Source organism: Neopelma chrysocephalum, unplaced genomic scaffold (genome assembly GCF_003984885.1).
Source record: "Neopelma chrysocephalum unplaced genomic scaffold, ASM398488v2 Primary Assembly neopelma1_287, whole genome shotgun sequence".
In the NCBI taxonomy this organism is placed as follows: Eukaryota; Metazoa; Chordata; class Aves; order Passeriformes; family Pipridae; genus Neopelma; species Neopelma chrysocephalum.
This window is the reverse complement of record NW_020897949.1, coordinates 1,404,780-1,412,610: the sequence shown is the minus strand read 5'-3', so window position 1 is coordinate 1,412,610 and position 7,831 is coordinate 1,404,780. Positions and strand designations below refer to the sequence as shown.

General features: G+C 41.2%; 1 long non-coding RNA gene across 1 annotated transcript in view; it reads left to right on the top strand.

Moving 5' to 3' along the window:
• The first annotated feature begins 4,650 nt into the window (after nt 1-4,650).
• Nucleotides 4,651-7,831, top strand: part of LOC113978068 — a 6,691-nt gene continuing 3,510 nt past the window's right edge. The window contains exons 1-2 of the long non-coding RNA XR_003537492.1: nt 4,651-4,856; nt 6,185-6,283. This is a non-coding gene — a long non-coding RNA (uncharacterized LOC113978068). The remainder of the gene's footprint in view (nt 4,857-6,184; nt 6,284-7,831) is intronic.

The following is a 7,831-nucleotide window of genomic DNA, read 5'->3' as shown; positions in this document are numbered from 1 at the left end:
TTTTCTGAACAGTTATTTTCTGAACACTGTGCTTTCAGCCAGGATGCAAAGTTGCAATCCTCTGGCTCTTTAGATGGAGAGCAGAAACCCACCAGCTCCTGGAAGATTTTCCTCAACTGAAAAAATACGTGTAATATAAATATATAGATAATGTAACTGTGGAACCACTTTGTGCTTCCATTATTCGGTAAATGAGGGGGGAAAGTTCCCCCAGCTTTCTGAAATTTCAAGTTATGGGTTTTTTCATCCTATAAATCTCCAGCTGTGATGGTGTACAATTCCTGGTTTGTGGGATTGTTTCCAGCTAGAATGAGATGAGCTCTTGTACCTTCCTGCTTTTTGTGGACTGCTTTCTGTTCTACTCTTGGTATCACATCCACCAGTGTGATAATTTGTGTAGGTTCTTGAATATTATAAGGCAAATGACAGAGACAGGTTTGGGATGCCTGGACATTTCCTGGTTGCATCCAGATTTAATCTTCACACCCAAAAGAAGGAGGTGAACAGAGCAATCCATGTGTAGACCAAATAGTAAGGTATTTTCCCTTTAATGGTGACAGGATAGTACCTACCTGGGCAGTAGAATATTGACATGTTTCACTATCCATTTTGGTATCATTTTCTTCAGAGATATGTCAGTATTCTTTTAAGACATGATTTTCCTCCTCCTATTTCCAGTTGTTCCTCCTCATGGCCTTTAAACTTTCTTCGTCACACATATGCTCTTATTTAGAATAATAGAATAATAAAAGCATTAAGATGAGAAAATACCTCTAAGATCATCCAGTCCAACCAATCTTTCCAGATTTCTGAGCCCTTAAGGCTGAAGTTACATCAGCAGATATTGTGGTACAGGTATGTATGTTACATGGGTACAAATATATATATATAACACATATAATAGCTTTCAAAATACTTGTTATTCACATCTTAGCAGGGATCTGGTTATGACAGTGCTAAGAGCACTTGTTAGATGCTTTTTTAAAAATTATTTTAAATTTCTTTAGACTACAGAATCCTTTCCCAGGCTTTGTGCTCAGTGTGCTCAGCTATAGCAGTACCTTTTGCACCTCTGTCTCCAAGAGTTCCTATAAACCTACCGAGGGTATAAAGGAGATTTTTGTGCTTCATAACTTTAGCCATAAATCATAATTTAGCTAATTATTACCAGTTTGTCTTATAGTGGCTAAATAACTCCAGAGGAAAAACTTGAAGAAAGGAAAGGTGCCTTCCCGTTGACAGGTCAAGCCAGCTTTATTCAAGTTTATATGACTGTATTTCGCTGATCCCATTCCAGCAGTTGTTCCTAGAAATCTGTATTTCTGATAGGCTCATATTAAACATAAACAAGTCTTTGTCCTGTGAGTGTCAGTGCTCCTCTCCCAAGTTCTGATATTTGCTGCTGTCATGCAGTACATTATTTTTCTGCTATAGATTAACAAAGCTGCAACATTCGATGCCACAGGCAAATCATGATGTATGTGCAGCCTTAGATCAGGGTGGCAGTGAGTGATGGGTGCTGTGCAAAGCACAGTGTCAAACTCATTCCACAGTGCTGCAGCTGGAGTAGAAAGCATCCCACTGAAAAGACATCATTCTTTATGCAGTTTTGCCCTGGGAGGATGTTTTTTCCAAGTGAGGTCAGGGGGATCCTGATGGCACTGATACCTCTATGAATGGCACAAACTCAGCAGCAAAATGTGCCAAATTCTCTCCTTGACCAAAGGGAAATGTCTGTCTTTGCAGTTTATTGTTGGTGCCTCGCTCTGAAATGCTCTTTCCTTTGGCACTTTGTTGTGTGTGGTGATACCATGGGGTGGAAATCCTTTGATAGACATTGATATACGTTCTTTCTAAGCTAAAATAAGTAATTAAGGATCTCAGTCAAAATAAGTAATTAAGGATCTCGGTCATCACAGTGCCCCTGGTAAGCCCAGGTGAACCTTCACACGTTTTCACTGAGGTCAGTGCCCACCCAGAGTGGGGCACCTCGCTGGGGTGAAGGGGCCAAGAAGACCCTCTGCCTCTGTACCTGCAAGACAATTCCACCTTTTCCAAGGTCCTTTGTGCTCCACAGGTCCTAATCTTTGCAAATAGGAAAAGAAATATTCCAGAAAGGCAAAAAAAAAAAATAATTTTTTTAAGGCAGTTATTTCTTTTTTCTCTTCTGGGATATTCTCAAAATTCCAACAAAATCCATCACTCGAGCTTGTACAATCCCCCAAAGCTCTGGATTTAGGCCATATTTGGCATATATTCCCTCCATCCTGGTCACTGCACAAACAGTCACCCTTGCTCAGATGTGATCCTGCTGAGGGACCATCAGCAGAGGGAGATGGAAGATTTTTTTTCTCCTGTTGTGATCTCAGCTGACAAAAGGATAATGTGAGTATGGAATTTCTGCCAAAATAAGAAGCAGCATTTTCATCCCCCTTTTCAACTGATTTCAATAAACACTTGAAAAAATGCGGTGCAAAAGATGAGGGGAAAAATACTATTTCCAAACCATCTTTAGTCTGAATTTAGAGCCTTTTACAGAAGGTAACATGAAATATGAAGTACAAGTTAATGGCAAAGCAGCAGCAAATCCGCAGAGAAGGCCCATATTCCATGTTTTAAGAGGAAGATATGATACAAACAAACATCCAGAGCTGATTAATAATTAGTGGACCTGATTTATTAAAAAAAAAATCACCTTTATATAATTCTAGGAGGAAAAAATAATGATAAAAATGCAGTTTTAGGGCTCCAACAATGTAAAGGCACCTCAGTGCAAATATGATTTGGGACCAACAGGGTTGTCTTGCTTGAGTTTATCAGCCAGAGCCTGAGTTCACTTCCCAGTTTGGTTCTTCTTCATGTTCAAAAGATGTTCCCTGTGGAAATACCAGGGAAATGCAACAACCTCATTTGTAAGGAAAAGATATAAATATAGGTCAGGATACATTTTAGCCAAAAGATGGTGCTAATGTATCTATGGAGTTGGTTAGAGCCAAAACTGAGCAGGGAAAACAACAAATTTACCATGCTGTGCTGCATTTTAAATAATGAATGAGCATTTATATTTGTGGCGAGGCATTTTGAATGTAAACAATTTAATTTTTACAGATAACATTCAGCTTCTATAAAAGGATTATTAGATATTAGCAGCTTGGTGGGATATTTCAGAGCTAAATAGGATAAATGAAAATATACTTGCATAGTAACCTTTAAATTTCACCATTATATTGCAGTTCCTCTGATTGGCCTCTCTTCTCAGTAAAAAAAAATTGAAATTATTGAGAGAGCACAGAAAATACCAGAAACATGTAAGTAGGATAAAGAGACTTTCTGCCTCACCATATTTGCATGTTTACTTCGATTTATGTTAAATTCAACTCTCTTCGTCCCTGGCTTTAGATGCAACATGATTTTTAAAGTCCTACGAAGCTGCACATTTCCAAAAGACAAAAGCTCCCCATAATACTGGAGAATTTGACTGTCACTTATTGGCAGAGACACGAAGACTCTCAAAATTATTATGGAATTGAGTTTTTCCTGTGTCCTCTAAGAATTCTGCTGTCAAATCCCAGAGAAGAAAGTGTTGGCAGGACTTACTCACTCTGCCACTTCTCCATCTCCCCTCCCTACACCTCCAAGTTATTCCTGTCAAACAGCAGCTCCTCCAGGCTCATAAAATGCTCCTCCAAGTGTACATTTTACTTTTTAATTTTACCAGAATGCATTAAATTTTAAACAGTTTAAAACATAATCTTGGGGACATACTCCTCCCCTCTCGTGCCTTGCACTGGTGTTTCTTATTTTTCTGTCCTGATCTTATTTCTGGTCACCAGGCGCTGGTGCAGAGTCTCAGTGCTGACAGAAAAAACTGAGAAGATCTTTCATGGAAAACCAATTCTTCCATATCCTTTTATCCATGTGCATTTTTGGACAGCACCAGGCAGACCATTCAGAAATGGTGCCATTCATCGTTTGATTTTACCTTTGATTTTCCAGTTCATGGTTTAAACCATAGGAGGTGACATTCCAACCTTGTCCTCGAGGTGGAATCATCTTTTCCAATCCTCTGTGGTGGGGGAAGTCCCAACTCACCCATGAGGGGGTGAGGAGGGAAGAGCAGAAGGTGGTGGGGGCTGGCAGAGGCTGGGGATGGACAATCAAGGATGTACCGAGTTAGGCCTGGCTTATTTCAGCCTCTTCCTGCAATGCTGAGCTGTGACATTGTTGTGTGGAGAGAAGAAGGCTCCAGGGAGACCTCAGAGCCCCTTCCAGTGCCTAAAGGGGCTCCAAGAGAGCTGGAGAGGGCATTTTGGCAAGGGAGTGACACAACAAGGGGGAATGCCTTCAAACTGCCAGAGGGGAAGTTAGATGGGATATTGGGAAGGAATTCCTGTCTGTGAGGGAGGGGAGGCCCTGGCACAGGTTGCCCAGAGAAGCTGTGGCTGCCCCTGGATCCCTGGAAGTGTCCAAGGCCAGGTTGGACGGGGCTTGGAGCAACCTGGGCTGGTGGAAGGTGTCCCTGCCCATGGCAGGGGGTGGGATGAGATGGGTTTTAATATCCCTTCCAACCCAACCCATTCCATGATTCTATGACACCAGAGTGCTCCTCAGAGCTGGGACGGCATTTTAAGCACCTTCTATTTTTGAGGCTGTTCTTGAATTTTGGCAGTGGGCCTGGTTATTCCAGCAGGCAAATGAAAAGCTCCAGCTGTTTTTTTTCATGTATTTGTTCCTATCCCTTCGGTTGTTAAATGGTGTCAGCAGCTTCTCAGACATGGCTGCTGCACTTTTGTCATTTGAAAAGGGGGAAAACATAACAGCAGCTTCAGGATCTCCTGGTCCCTTCCCCTCAGCAGGTGTGTAACCCCCCGAGCTGGTCACAAACTCAGTGGAATTAAAAAGCACGAGCCAGTTTTGAAAAAATTGGCAGCATGATTCTATTTTTTGCTTGGTTATTTGCTTGGTTTTAATTAATAGTTGCATTTTTGAAAGGGAAGAACAAACAGTCTTGAATTGTTTTGACTTTTAAGGGTGCAAAGTGGTCATTAGTGTAGACTGAGCTGTTTTGTGGAAATGACTCACAACTTTTTGAGATTTCTGGCCTCAGAGCAGTTCTATGTATTTACCAAAACAGATACATTTGACCTAAATTAATATGCATATATCACATATCTACATTTTCCTGCAAATTTCCGTGTTAAACCAAGCTGACCAGCTTCAGGAGGTGATGGTTTTACACCCTGACTTTTACTTTCCTTCTGTGGTTATTTCTGTTTTGTTTGCTTTGCAAACATGTCCATCTGTAATTGTAACATCTGATGATAAATATAACTAAAAATGCTTCTTCAGCTTCATATCAGGTTTTTGTTGAATGCACAGAAAGCACCTTTACCATCTACATCCCTGACAGGGTTATTAATGGAGGGAAGAATTTGTGTGGAACAAGCTTTGGCTTTTCCTCATTATTGCCCCACAGGAATTGTTACCACAAATGGGTAACAACAGAAAAGATATTAAACATCAGAAAATTCAATGTGAAGGGATAGCTCAGGTTTTAAAACTTGTACATCGCAAAGTCTAAAAATACTCAAGAGCAGGTTTTTCCTGACTTGAAAGGGAAGAAACTTTTCCATCTGACTTTTCATAGACAAGGTCAAATGCTTATAATAGAAAATGAACATAAATTCTAAACCAGTTCGGAAATTGGAAAGATTGATTTTTTTTTTTACACATATGGCAATTAGTCGGGATAAAGAAGCCAGCAGCTCTAAATATGCACTGCTAGAAATGGTGTACAGCATTTTCTTGTGATGGTATTTCCAGCAACTGCAAAACGAAATCAGAGTGATGTATGACTTTAAATCCAGAGGTGTTATTAGACTTTTCAAATGAAATTATGGCTGAATAAAACTCCTGCAATTCCACCTTAGGACATTTACCTGCTTCATTTAAATATTCTTACTTTTGTGAAAAAAAAATTATAATTGCCTGCATAAGGTTATTTTTATTTTTTCTTTTTAAATCCCTGTTGGTTTCTGACAAGTTTCTGGTTGTTACCTTTAGGTTTCTCTCATCAAAAATGCTGGAATTTGCCTGAGTTTATGTTGTGTTATGCCTACCTAGTTTCTTTATGATTTATAAGGGAGGAGTGAATTGCTTTTTTTCTTTTCCCTGCGTGCTGAAGCTCCCCTGGCTGCCTCCTGCTCCTCTGCAGCCTGATGTGGAACAGGAACACGTGCTTGGGCTGCTTTGCACAAATGAGATGGAACACCAGAAAATCCAGGTGGGAAATGAGCAATGTATATGCACAGAGAGCCATTTGCACGGGTTTACAGGCAGTACTGAGTCCTGTATGTTAGATTGGGTTTGAGCTGATTTAGAAAATAAAAATGGTGACAGCTGGTGCCAAGAGACTTTTGCTGTTGTTCAGAAATAATTGTAACTGTGGAGCTGATTTAGACCCATAACTGTGGACACAGAGAGAGCCTTTTTGTGTCCTTCGAATTTTTATGACCTTTTAAGGTCAGGTGCAGATGTGTGCACTGGGAGAGAAGGGGATGGAATAGGAACCAAAAGCTGTTACAATGGTGTTCTGACATTTTTATCAGACACAAATATACCAGGGCAGTGGGCACAGCCCCAACCCTGCCAGAGCTCCAGGAACGTATGGACAACGCTCTGAGGGACAGGGTGGGATTGTTGGGGTGTCTGTGCAGGGCCAGAGGTTGGGCTGGATGGTCCTTGTGGGTCCCTTCCAGCTCAGGAGATTTTATGATTCAGATCCTCCTATTAATGCACTGTATATAATCCATATTATCTACAGTTCATTGCTGTTCTGCTTCCTGATGTCTCCTAACTGAGAAAATCAGCTGCTCTTGGTCCCAGCCAACTGCAAACAGGTTTCCTTTATGGACAGAATCAACAACTTCCAGCTGGTTGCAGCTGGGAAAGAGCAGCATTCCCATTTCTGTTGTTTTCTGTTGTAGTTAATCCTTAGAAGTGAAAGGAGATGCACTTCTCCTGATGGAGTGCAAGAACTGGAGAATAAGGGAACAGCAAAGCATGTGAGAGCCATGTGAACCCGAGAGAGGTCCAGGGATGAACCATGTGTTGGGGCAAGATAATATTTTAGGAACAGCACGACTACCTGCCATCAATCAAGGAATTAAGGAAAATAAAAAAATTAACTCGCTTTTCCATCACTACAAGTGGCCCCAGTTTAATGGAGCTCCAGAGAAGATATGGAAGTGCTGCTTTTGTTGGAAATAATTTCAGATTCTGCCTTTTGTTCAGAGTTTAATGCTGGCAGTGGCCAAAAAGGAGATGTGAATTAGCACTGCCAGCCAGGTGAATGCTGTGTGGCTTTCAAATTGCTGTTGATGGGGGTTGTTTGGCTTCTCCTCCTCCTTTTCTTTTGTGCCTCGCCCTGTGCTGAAGTGAACTGTACAGGGTGCAGAGATTTTAAAGGGATTATTGATATTCAGATGTTAGTTCTGCTTAGCAAAGCGAGAAGGTTTGAATTCCCCACCCTACTGGGAGAGGTCACTGGAAAGAGTGATGTCCAGGAGATGTCAGGGAAGTTAGGAGTTGGATTTGATGATCCTTGAGGGTCCCTTCCAACTCAGCATATTTTGTGATTCTGTGATCCTGGGAAGTTAAAATCTTCTTCACGTTATTTAGGGAAGGTTTCCTTTCCCTTTCCTTTTCCCTTTCCTATTCCCTTTCCTTCCCCTTTCCTTTCCCTTTTCTTCCCCTTCTCCTTCCTCTTCCTCTTCGTCTTCCCTTTTCCCCTTCCCCTTTCCCTTTCCCCTTCCCCTTTCCCTTTCCCCTT